The sequence below is a fragment of the Carassius gibelio genome, chromosome A11 (genome assembly GCF_023724105.1).
Source record: "Carassius gibelio isolate Cgi1373 ecotype wild population from Czech Republic chromosome A11, carGib1.2-hapl.c, whole genome shotgun sequence".
NCBI lineage: Eukaryota > Metazoa > Chordata > Actinopteri > Cypriniformes > Cyprinidae > Carassius > Carassius gibelio.
In genome coordinates this window covers 10,315,466-10,328,163 of record NC_068381.1, presented here as the reverse complement: position 1 = coordinate 10,328,163, position 12,698 = coordinate 10,315,466, and the positions used below count along the sequence as shown (strand labels likewise).

Below are 12,698 nucleotides of genomic sequence, written 5' to 3'. Positions count from 1 at the left end.
TGCACATTGCAAAACTAAACAATAAAATTGACATAATGGCCTGTATAATATAATCAAAAATCACCACGTTATTCTAAAATTACATTGATAGCCCCTGTTTGCTTCCATTGGCATAGGTGCGCCCATGTCCGTGATCTCAGCTGGTATGTGTCTGGCTTGGTTAGTTTATCAAGCTTTGCTGCAGCCCTCCAGATGATTCGGCTCATTGGCATGCACTCTTGTCCTTCTCTAATCCTTCTCCCATGGGCTCGGCAGCTCCCCGTGCATGCTTCCATTTACCATTAATCCTCTCACTTAACGAAAGGCTGCCAGAATTATTGTAAGTCCATTTACCACTGTAGAAATCTCACATGCATGCTCATTTTGATGCATTTATTCATAATCCCCGGAAATCACTTCTGACCCTTGCTCGCCTCTATCAATCAGTGCATCAGCGTATCCAACAAATTAAAAGAGGCACATCGGCCTTTTTCCCGACAAAAACATCGCAGTGAAGAGTATTCAGTGTGGCACTGACCTCAGCCAGGAAACTAATGCTGACATATACATCCAATAATTACAGTTTTGTGCAACCCTTCAGCTCTGATGGCAAACAAGCCAGTGCTGCAGGGTCATACAGAAGGAGTGAGAATTAGTCAGAAAAAATCATCATCATTTAAACCTGTATGGTGTTCTTTCTTCAGAGGAACACAGAAAATGAGATGCTAAAGAATCTCTTTTGAGCTCAACAGAGCAGGGGCGGGGGAGTAGTTTCAGGACGGGTGACTGAACTGCCACTTACCTTATCGGACCAGTGCTTTATTTTCACATTGTTTTTTTTTCTTTTTCTTTTTTCTGTGATATTTGGTTTTGAAATCTTTCAACATTTTTAACTTCTCAGCTTAGTATTATATTTTGGCAGTGGCTATTTGCACTAAATTATTCAAATTATTAAATGGATGCCACCTTATTGGGACAAAAAGCCCTCTCTACACCTATCCTAACTCTACCCGATACTTTATTTTCAACTTTTTGATTTTATTCTTCATTTTCATTGAAAATAAATGCTGATGATTGTCAGTTGTGTGGGTGGAGTTAGTGTAAATAGCTTCAGCCAACAAGACGGGCTATTTGCACTTAGTCTAAATAGACACTCTGTTATATTTTTCATTTTTGGATGGACTGTTCCTTTAAGAGTCATTCTGGCTAGAGAGCATCTGCATCCACTGTCATTCTTCGAGGGACACTGATAGTGCTCAATGCATCATGTGCAAAAGCAGCCCTGGCTGATATGCTTCACTATATTTAAAAAAGAAAATAGTCAATACTCCCCACCCATTCTGTCCGCTAAAAACATTTCCATCCTTAACACTTGCATTAAATCAATCAGACGCAATATGAATATGAGTATACAGGTATATACACCTCCCTATTAACAGTTAAGTGCCTCATAGGGGAAAAAAACTCTAGTTTACAGATAGTAGGTTTCAGGGTTTGAACCTATGACCTTTGGGTTACCAGAGCCACATATTTATCCACTTATCCACATATTCAACCACCCCATTGAAAAGTGAGAGAATATGGAGTCATTCACTAGACAAAATGAATAAAAAACAGTCCAGTTTGATCTTATAATGCACAGTTAATGAAAACTTAATTAACTTTTGGAGGGTGTGACTCAGCAGATCCAAAGGCCTGTTACAGCAAACAGAAGCACAAGGGCATGAAAAGAACCTTTACTAACTTCCTTTCACACTGAGGTATGGATTTAAAACCTGGTGCAGTCAGCTACAGCATTACAGGGGTCATTTAGGATTTGTGAAAGATACTCTCACATAGAGACAGCAAATAAATGTTACTCTCAGAGAGAGTTTTCAAACCAGTATTACTTCCATTTTCCATGGGTGGATTGTTTTTTTGTGTGATCGGAGATGCTCAAATCGCATTTCAGGAAACACCACAATATCTCTGCTATTGCTGACTGTGGCATAACAATGCTGGAACGGAATCACATTGTTTCCTTATTATTCTCAACCACTCTGGAGATAAAAGTCAGGAATCTTGTTTTTATAAACACTGAATCCATTCACCAAAACTGGAAAGTTGCTCAGAAACAACACTGCTGAATTGCAAGGTTAGCTGAAGTTTGTTCAATAATTTCACAGATGCCACAGATTCACCTTGCTGAATGTTGCTCTAGAATACTTGATTCTGATTGGTCAGTTCCACAACTGAGCAGTCAAACATGTTTGTTTGCTAAACGATGTATTTCATATATTATTATGCATATAACATACTGGTGTTACATTCATGTCTTTAGAATCTTTCTTTTCATATCAATGCAAGTTAGAATAATTGACTGTTCAACTCAAAATTATTACCGCACTGCACTTGTTTTCCAATAAAAACACCTAAAAAAAAAAAAAAAAACTTGAAAAGCAGATTTTCTGGCAATGTATTTTGACAATTTTCTTTAAATATACTAGAAAGATAATACAATAATTTAAACCCTGCTAGGTTTATTCTGCATAATGAAAAAAAAGCCTGTACATTTTCCCTTATCTGTAAATAATTCAGTAAATAAATAAAAAATCTAAATGGCAGTAACTACTTCTAATTACAATCTAAAACTACTCATTTGAAACCAGTCTGCTTTATTCACTTTATTCTCTGAGTAGCATATTAAAGGAACAACAGAGATGATCAGTCTCAAAAATCTTTCCTGCAGTATGTGTGTGGTCATGACGGAGTAAAACACGACCTTACAGGAATAGAGAGGTTATGTGAAAGATGGGCATAGCCTATGTGTGGGCTCCTGGTCATTTTTAGAAAATACTGAGATTGTGAGACGATTGCCATAAAACGCAGTTGCAGCGTGTGCTGAGCAGATTTATGATCAGACCTCGTCTCTGAGCGCTGCAGCACATCTCGGAATCAAAGCCAAAGCTAAATAAAATGTTTATGGTGCCAACAGACGAATGGAGTCTAATTTCACATTCTGCAGTTTACGAGGTGCATGTCTGAAGAGGATACCTAAAGATGTGACAGAGGGATAATGAAACCACGACATTGAAAGTGACAAGGCATCACATAACGAAACGCAGTGCAATACACTGTTTCAATTTTCCAGCAGTGCTGTCTATCATGGAGTTTGTGGTTCAATGCAACAACCAAGAGACTTTTTTCAAGAACGAATCAATAAAGACTGAGTCTCAATACCAGTGTAATGACAGAGCGCTATCTGCCTTCACTGCAATGGCTAAAGAGTTTTTGTTTCAGACTGATCCTTTAAAGATGCTTTGCAATCAGACCTGTGTCAGATTGTGACAAGTTGACTGAAGAACAGGAATACATTTTATAGCTCAATAATGTTACTTTATGCAGCTTTTAATTTGTTTCTATTTTAACTAGTCTAAAATAATTTTAAGAAAAATGGTAAAGACTGTTCTTACAAGAAGTAATGAGTACTCATAAAAATTTCCTAAATTAAACAGTGTTTTTGAATGTATTAGTTCAGTGGATGATTCAATGACTCATTCGTAAAGGGAGCCGTTTGTTCTTCTTAATGAAGTAGTATTTTTGAATGAATTGGTTACGTGAATGGTTAAGTGACTTATTCTTAAACTAAGTCACTTGTTACTTAAGAGAATCCATGTTTTTGAAGAAATCATTATCTACCGGCGTTATGATGCAATTTACAGAAAGAGTCACTTGTGGGATTAAATGGCAATAATTATTAGTTGTTACATCAATGAACAGACTATCTAGAACTCCAGAAACAACCCATGAACCCACTTTTTGTTTTTTTGAAAACAACTTGTTTTAAAGATGAGCAATTTTTTTTAACAAAGTTTTAAAAATGTGCTTGAGGGTTTTAAGACACGGAGCTATGACCAAGCTAAATCTGAATAATGTATGTAAATATACGTATAACTGCGAATATCCTTAGAATACCTGCTTAGGTAAGATTTCATAATGGGAGTTCCTGGTAACAGCAACACAATGCATCTTTCAAGTTATTGACATATGAAAGAATCTCAAGATTTGTTCATTGCTGTTAAAGTTCATACATTTGTCTTTGGTGAATCTTTGTGTGTATGTCCATTTTGATGAAGCTTTACGATCTGATCTGACAGATGAATGGAATCAAGTTCAGACTGTTCAAAGTGACAGTTCTATAATTACACCAGAGTGCAATGTTTCATCACAACAGATTGCAGATTCCCAGGTGGAGACATGAAAGAGAAAGACTGAGAAAAAAGCTGTCGTTGAACCAAGCCTGTGGCCATCTGATTTCTAATGGTGATCTCTGATGATGACAACTGATGTTTGGTGTCCTGTCTCTCCCTGGCTGACAGGAGATAAGAAGAGCCCTGTGCTGAAGCTAACACACTCATTCACCCTGCCAGCGTGGCCCCTGGAACACATTACCATGCAAATGACTACATGCACTCCTCTCTCAGCGAGTGAAATGACACATTAAATGTTCCGACAGAAGATAAAATATGAAAACTTTCTGAGAACGAGTGAAAAATTATTTCAAGAGTCATCAAGCCAAGATGGGGCTTTATGGATCGAGAGGGATTCAGTTCTTTATGAGCCAAAGATAAGATGATAGGATGAATCACACAGATCTCGAATCTGTTATGCATTTCGACCAGGTCTGGACACAAATTAATATGATGCTTGCCAATTTCACAGTTTATTTTGGATGGAGGTACATTTGATAAACCAGGGTTAATGAGATTAAGCACGGCAGATGTTCAGAACTAAAGTGTGTCTGCGAGTGCTGTTTTGCAAAATTACAACAGTTCAATAATCAAGAAGTTAATACTGAGAAGTTTACATTTGAAAAATAATATTCACTGTTACTTTGTGTATTTTTGCGCCGCCAATGAAAATTATTTCAAAAAGATAATTCAACTGTTGCAACACACAGCAACGGTCTTGTCATTTCTAAATAAATCATTGTGTTTGAATGAATCAGTTCAGTAAATGACTCAATGACTCACTCATTAAGACTGTAGCCAGCAGAACACAAAAATAATTATTAATGATTAGTGAATAATTATTTGTCATGTCATGTCATATTCATCTTGTTTATGCTTGTTTTAATCCAACGCAGAACAACACTCTAAACTCAACTCTGTGTATCTCATTAGTAACACATTTTTCATAATGGATCAAATAGATCGTGGTGCATTGCAAAATCTTTTCAAAAACGGTTTTCATGATGAATAATATTGGTCGCAGCCTCAGTGTGATAGCTGTCATATTGAGACTTAACAGCAGTTTTTCCTTCATTTAAATTTGGTTTAGGTGTACAACGGGATTTCTGATGCTTTCAGAACAAAAGAAACGAAAGATGATAGCAAGAAAGAAACCGATTCTGAGTACTATAATGTTCAAGAGATGATGAGCTGTTTGATTCCTCTGTAGCTGCTGGGAGCACAAGGATTCACTATGGGGCACCGTCTGCCAAGGCAATTTGGGTTTTCCAATGGCTTCACTCTTAAAAAGTGAGGAGCAGACTTAGATGAATGGATGTTTGGTCCCTCGCATGTTTCCAAGTGCATGAGGGAATGCATTCAGCATCACCCCATTACCAAGGAAAAACACAACCAAATCAAAATGGAGACAAAACTAGTGAATGGAAACTAGAAATGGCTGAAACTGCCTTCAGGGGGGATCACATTCCCATTCTTGCATTCTCGCAAACAAAGGTTGAAATCAGATTCCAGAATATGCCATTGTCATGCTAATTGCCAGGCAGTATTCTGACAGCTTTATTATAGTTTTCCATGCCTTTGTTTTGCATATCATAACAGAATTCCACACCATTTGCATCACTCACTCAGGAACCTGCAATTTAGTTGTTTACAACACAGTTATACACAGCTATGTTTGACAGTGTGCAATCTATTCCCTGAGTGCCTTTGATTGTATGGTTTCCTTAGAGGCAGACTGTGAGCCTGCACCTGCATTCCTGATACAAAGACAGTTAATGTATTTGCAGTTTTTGACAAAATTATTTGGCTCAACAGGACAATGTAAAAAAAAAAAATGATTGTCCTGAACCGTTAAAGGGATAGTTGTCCAAATTATGAAATTCATATTTTTATATGCACATTCAAATTTGCTGCATCATGATCATCATGAGCATCATTGATGCAGTGTTTTGTCAAACACAAAATGTCAACATTTTTTGTTAAAAAAAAAAAAACCTCAGAAAATAATAATTTTTGTATGTGTGTTTTTTTTTTTTTTTGCATTATTGGTTTTATTTTATATTGGCTAATATTACAAAATAAATTTTTACAACCTCCCTGCATTAAACAAGACAATTCTATAAAATGCATAAATAAATAAATGAAAAAATAAACACACACAAATACACACACACACTAGACTGTAATAATAAATGTTATGCACTTAAACAATTATAGAAAATATCAGCATTTACTTCAGCAGCACTAAAATACTAAAATATATTAAAAACTAACAATGATAGAGTAAAAACAATGAACTGAATAAAAACATTAAAGATTTACCGATTGTGACAGCCAAATATTTACTGTAATTGTATGCAAAAGAGCCACACCAAAATTCACACTTTTTGAGTTCCATGTAAGAAAGAAAATCACCTGATTTGGAATGACATTAGGGTTAGCAAGCGACGTCAGAACTTTCGCATTCGGGTGAGCTATTCCTTTAAGACAGGGGTGTCCAATCCTGCTTGTGGAGGGCCACTGTCCAGACAAGCTTAGTTCCAACCAGCTCCAACACACTTGCCTGAAAGTTTTTCAGTGAGTCTGAGGACCTTGACTATCTGTTTCAGGTTTGTTTAATGAGAGTTGGATCTACACTCTGCAGGACAGTTGCCCTCCAGGAACAGGCTTGGCCTCTCCTACTTTAAGCACTTTATATAGTAGAAAGACTCATCACAAACCATTACTTCAGGCATCTCCAAAACAAGAGATGAAGCAGGTCAGCAGTTACCACGCTGCTATGCTGTTCCCTCAGCTTACATCCATCCTCTGCCATTTTCCCCGCCTGTCAACTAGCGACTCCCTGGCCTCCGCAACCATCTCGATCACTGTGTAACAGGGTTCTTTGGTTTGAGAGGAACATAGAGCTGGTAAGAACCTCCACAAAGCCTCTAATCAGTGGCATACACAAACTGCAGTCCCCCTGAGCCCTCAAGCTCTCCCAAACTCCAGTCCTGACTGGCTGAATGCAACGGCACCGTCAGAGACGTTTACTAGGTGGAGGTGGAATTAAAGAAGAGACCGAGGGAATAAGCATTTCAAAGTTTGTGTGTCAGCAGTCACGCACAATAAAACACAACCAGAAGCAAAGCAGAAATAAATAATAATATTCTTGAAAAGTAAACAAATTACAGGGAGCGCTACATCTGATTTTAATAATCTTGAATACGTCCGTTGTGCGAAACTGTCAATGTGACACAGGCATAAAAATAATAAAAGGAAACATTTCCATAGGCTGAACCTGGGCTTTTATAAATGTATCCTTATCTGTTAGGATACATTAGGAGTTCTGCTGAGTCTTAAGAAAAGTTGCACAGCCTTTAAGATATGTTCAACCAACTTTAAATAGAATTTTCTTCGTGTTCCTCACTTTGCATTTAGCCACCCCAGAAATGTCCATCTGATGTCTTCCATTTTAACTCTGTAGGTGAACTGTTTCCATAAGCTCAAGGATTGTCAACTGAATGACCACACATTTGATCAAAATTAAAATGACCACAAAAAACTCAAAAATTCCCCAAGTACACTACTTGCTCTTAATCCCTCCGAGACGTTCAATATAAAGCGGTCACAATGTTTAAAGCCCACAAAGGAAATTCCCTCAACTAAAATTCTCTAAGGTGACACAAAATCAAAACTTTACAAATCATCCTGGAATTATATTTTAGTTTATTTGTGTAGTGCTTTTTATGATACAAATCATTGCAAAGCAACTTTACAGAAAATTATGTTTCTACAATATTTAGTAGTCACTTATGACAATGACAGTAGTTACTGTCAGTTTATGCGCATATGGCAGAAATCTTCGGGAAAAAAACAGACGATGAACACTATTAACAGCGATTATTAAATGATGCAATCACAATTGTAGCAATATTTGGTGGTTCTGTATGTTGTTTCAGGGTTGGCATCATCTGAGGTCCTCTGAAGTCCAGTGTTTTGCGACCTTAGGGTCCGTGATGGGTTGTAGCGTGGTAGAAGGCTAGTTAGGTACGCAGGAGCTAAACAATTTAGGGCCATATAGGTAAGTAATGATAATTTGTAACTGATACGGAACTTAACAGGTAGCCAGTGCAGAGACTGTAAAATTTTGGTAATATGATCATATTTTCTTGACCTGGTAAGGACTCTAGCTGCTGCATTTTGGACTACCTGTAGCTTGTTTATTGAAGATGCAGGACAACCAGCTAGAAGTGCATTACAATAGTCCAGTCTAGAGGTCATGAATGCATGAACTAGCTTTTCAGCATCAGAAACAGATAACATGTTTCGTAGCTTGGCAATGTTCCAAAGATGGTTTTCAAAAGACAAGTTGCTGTCTAATATAACACCCAGATTTTTGACTGTAGAGGAAGTAACAGTACATCTGTCTAGTTGCAAACTGTAGTCTACTAGATTCTGTGCACTGTTTTTTGGTCCAATGAGTAATATCTCTGTCTTATCCGAATTTAATAGGAGAAAATAATTAGTCTTTTACATTTTTAACATACTCTAATAGCTGGTAGCATAATGGCAATTGGACAGATATGATCTAAACCAACTTAGAGCCTGCCCTTGAATACCTGTATAGTTTTGTAATCAATCTATGAGTATGTCATGATCTGTGGTGTCGAACGCAGCACTAAGATCAAGTAAAACTAGCAATGAAATGCAGCCTTGATCTGATGCAAGAAAACTGAAATTCTTCAAACAGGTCATTTTTTTTTTTGCAGGAAGGAGCACAATTGAGCAGACACAACTTTTTCTAAAATGTTAGACATAAACAGAAGATTTGAAATGGGCCTATAATTTGCCAGTTTACAAGAATCTAGTTGTGGTTTCTTAATAAGAGGCTTAATAACAAACAGGTTGAATGGTTGTTCTTCTGTAACAACTCTTTCATTAATTGAAGTGGTTCTTCTGTAACAACTCTTTCAGTAATTTAATGGGTACAGGATCTAATAAACATGTTGTTGGTTTATATACAGTGATAAGTTTATTTAGCTCTTCCTGTAGTATAGTTGTAAAGCACTGCAGTCTATCTTTGGGTGCGATGGATGAAACTGAAGTGTTAAGACGCTGTAGAATCTATATATTTTTTTGTATTTCTGATGTTATCTATTTTATTAGTAAAGAAATTCATAAAGTCATTACTATTAAACATTGATGGAATATTTAAATCGGGCAGCGTCTGGTTATTTGTTAATTTAGCCACTGTGCTAAATAAAAACCTTGTATTGTTTTGGTTATTTTCTATGAGTTTGTGGATATGCTCGGCTCTGTTTTACTGTTTTTCTACGAAATTCTAAAAACTTTCAGGTTAGTTTTTCTCCATTTGCGCTCAAGACTAGACTACGAATTTCTTTCTTGAGATAGTGGGTATTAGTGTTATACCATGGTACAGTACGTTTTTTTCCTAAACTTTTTCAATTCGATGGGGGCACCAGCTTCTAAAGTGTTAGAGAAAATAGTGCTCATGTTGCCAGTCATTTTGTCTAGTTCATGTGTATTTTTGGGTACAAATAGCAGTTGAGATAAATCAAGCAGGTTATTTCTGAATCTTTCTTTGGTGGCTGGAACAATAGTTCTGCCCAGATGATAATGCTGAGCCATATAGTTAATATCAGTGAAAGGCATCATGCACGATACAAGGAAATGGTCTGTAATATCATCACTTTGAGGTACGATATCTATATCAGTAAGATCAATTCCATGCGATATAATTAAATCTAGTGTATGATTAAAACGATGAGTGGGCCCGGTGACATTTTGCTTGACTCCAAAAGAGTTTATTAGGTCAGTACATAAGGCTTATAAGGATATAGCAGCTTTGAATGTTTTCACAGCACACGACTACAGTGCTGTGCCTGTGACTTCCAGTAATTGCATTAATATTTATTGAAGTATAAACACCTCTTCTCCGATAAGAGTGCAGAGGACACGCTCTACTAGGGATAAAAAGGCAGATAGAGTGAACCTAGTTTTCTTCTCAACAAAATTCAAAGTATTTCAAACAGCCGCCATAGTCAAAATCCAAATGATAGTTTAACTTAAGACCATCTCAGCAAACGTTTCCATGGTGACAAAGCAGCCCTCCTTTGCTCTCAGATCAATGTTAATGTCACACATGCCGTGAGGCTTTGCTCTTATCAGTCTGAGAGCTTTATCCCATGGCTGTCCTCCAAACATTGCTTGACTGCTTTACACTGAGAACTGTATTGAACATCATGTTGTTGGAAGAGATAGTGGAGTGTTTCGTAAACAAATAAACCATTATACACGATTAGAGACGCATGTGAGAAAATGAATGTACCAGTGGCATGCTCTTCCATATTTCAACATTAATACTTTTCATGCATGTCTCTGGTAGATGCTTTTATGTAGAGCAACTTTATTTAATTAATGTATCATTTAAAAAAAGGTTGTAGTCCTTGGAAATGAACTCACAAGTGATGACTAAATGCAGCTGAAGCATAGATGACATACAAATGGTGTTACTCAAGTACTCAACTGTCTCAATTACAAATGCAATAATGTTAGCAGTGAATAAATTAGCATTAAATGTTAGAGGAAGAGACGTACTAACAAGTCAGAGAGCTGAGTGTGTTTCTGTAATGAAGTAACATTTAGCAAATGTCAACCAATCACCTCTGAAGACTGCAGACCTGGTATTTCAACAAGAGACTAAAACATTCTTATCAAGCCTTCAGAGAGCTACTCTTTACCTGTCACACTTAATTATGGCTGCAGCTAACCCACATGGCAAAGTTGCTCTGAGTTTTTCTCACTGACCCGCTCTTTAAAGTAGATTAACCCCACAGTACATATTTTATAAACACCCATTCAACTGCTACGATCTCAGGGAGTCCTGGGCATGATAATATTTGTGGCCATGCGATAAAAACCTGTGATGAACAACTATCTGCAGTTTTAACTCTGTTGTTTCAAAAGTCTCTTGAACAGCATGTAGTGCCAACTATGTGGAACACTTCAAATAGTACCTATTTCTAAAATGAACAAACCATGTTCAAACAAACCTTGTTTAAATGTTGTGAAAGGTAAAAGGAACATAGTGGGGAAAACAGCATTTATTGGATCCCTTTAAATGTAGTTACCAGTTAAACAAGGGAGTAGATTCAGCTATTTTAACATTGTTGCATATTGTTTTCTCACATTTTGATGTTTTCAAACATCATGAGAAATTTATTTTTGCTGATTTTTCTTCCGCTTTTACTAGCATCTTGACATTGGTCCTGATCAAAATACTATCCGTAGATTTCTCCCTAGATGGAGGACTGATTTTGTGGTTGCAGGATTTCTTAAGTAATAGAATTCAGTGAGTGTGTGTGGATAGTTAATTGTCTGATAAACAAATTACGAATGTTGGTTCTCCACAAGGCTGTGTCCTCTCACCCTTACTTTTCATTTTGCATTTAAATAATTGCAGGAGTACTTGTTAAGGGAATTATTTAATTTAATTTGCGAATGATAAGTAGCGGTTGACCAATATTGTTTTTTTGACAGCAGATGCCAATATCTTGGAAAGCAGGGCAGCTGAAAGCCAATATATTTATTATTATTAATATTTAAGACATTTGAAATCATTTGACAAATGTATTAAAAAAAAAACTATTTTTGCAAAATAAACATATTTTGCTTTAGATGACAAAGTATTTTTCACAAATAAATAAATATTGAACAAATATACAAATATTGAAAACACTGTATCAAACAGGGCACTCAGTATTCTGAGAAATTTGTGTTCATTGGGAATCATATTTTTCAAATAAAGCCAGGGTAACACTCATTTTACATACAGCACACAGAGAAAATAACATGAATATGACAGTGGTTGAATACATAAAGCACAGCATAATTTGAAATCATGAGTTTAAAGTTTAAAGCATTAAATTCACACGGACAGACCGTCACACAGAGATCATGCTGGATAAAAATGCACATGTCTCTATCCATCTCACAGCTGGATTCGCCTAAGTTTGCAAGGTGTGTGAAATTAAATGTTCATTAATTACACATGAATTCCTTTGTTTAACCATTCTATATAATTATTAGTATTCTATCCAAATTAAAGATAACTGTTAACAACGACCGCAAACAAGAGGGAGAGTGTGAGCACTGTGTTCCCAGGCGCAGCCTTTCTCAATGCCATAAAAATAAAAGTACTGCCTTGAATACATCGCCAAGCAGAAAACTTATCAGCCGATGCCGATATTTGAAAAAATGACAAATATCAGTCGATATATTTGCATTGGCAATATATCGGTCAACCACTAATAAGTTAGTTAATAGTAAGTCAATAATTAGACTCCTCCAATGGGATGAGGACAGTCACAGACCCTTTTTAGACAAATGTATTACTTTGTTTGATGCACCAAATCTTAATTTAAATGTTTTAAAAACTAAAGAAATGTGTACTGATCTTAGAAAAGAATAGTCAGAGAGTGTGACCAT

General features: G+C 36.4%; 1 protein-coding gene across 5 annotated transcripts in view; it reads right to left on the bottom strand.

Moving 5' to 3' along the window:
• LOC128022286 (kazrin) overlaps positions 1-12,698 on the bottom strand; it is a 161,715-nt gene that overhangs the window by 134,414 nt on the left and 14,603 nt on the right. The window lies entirely within an intron of this gene.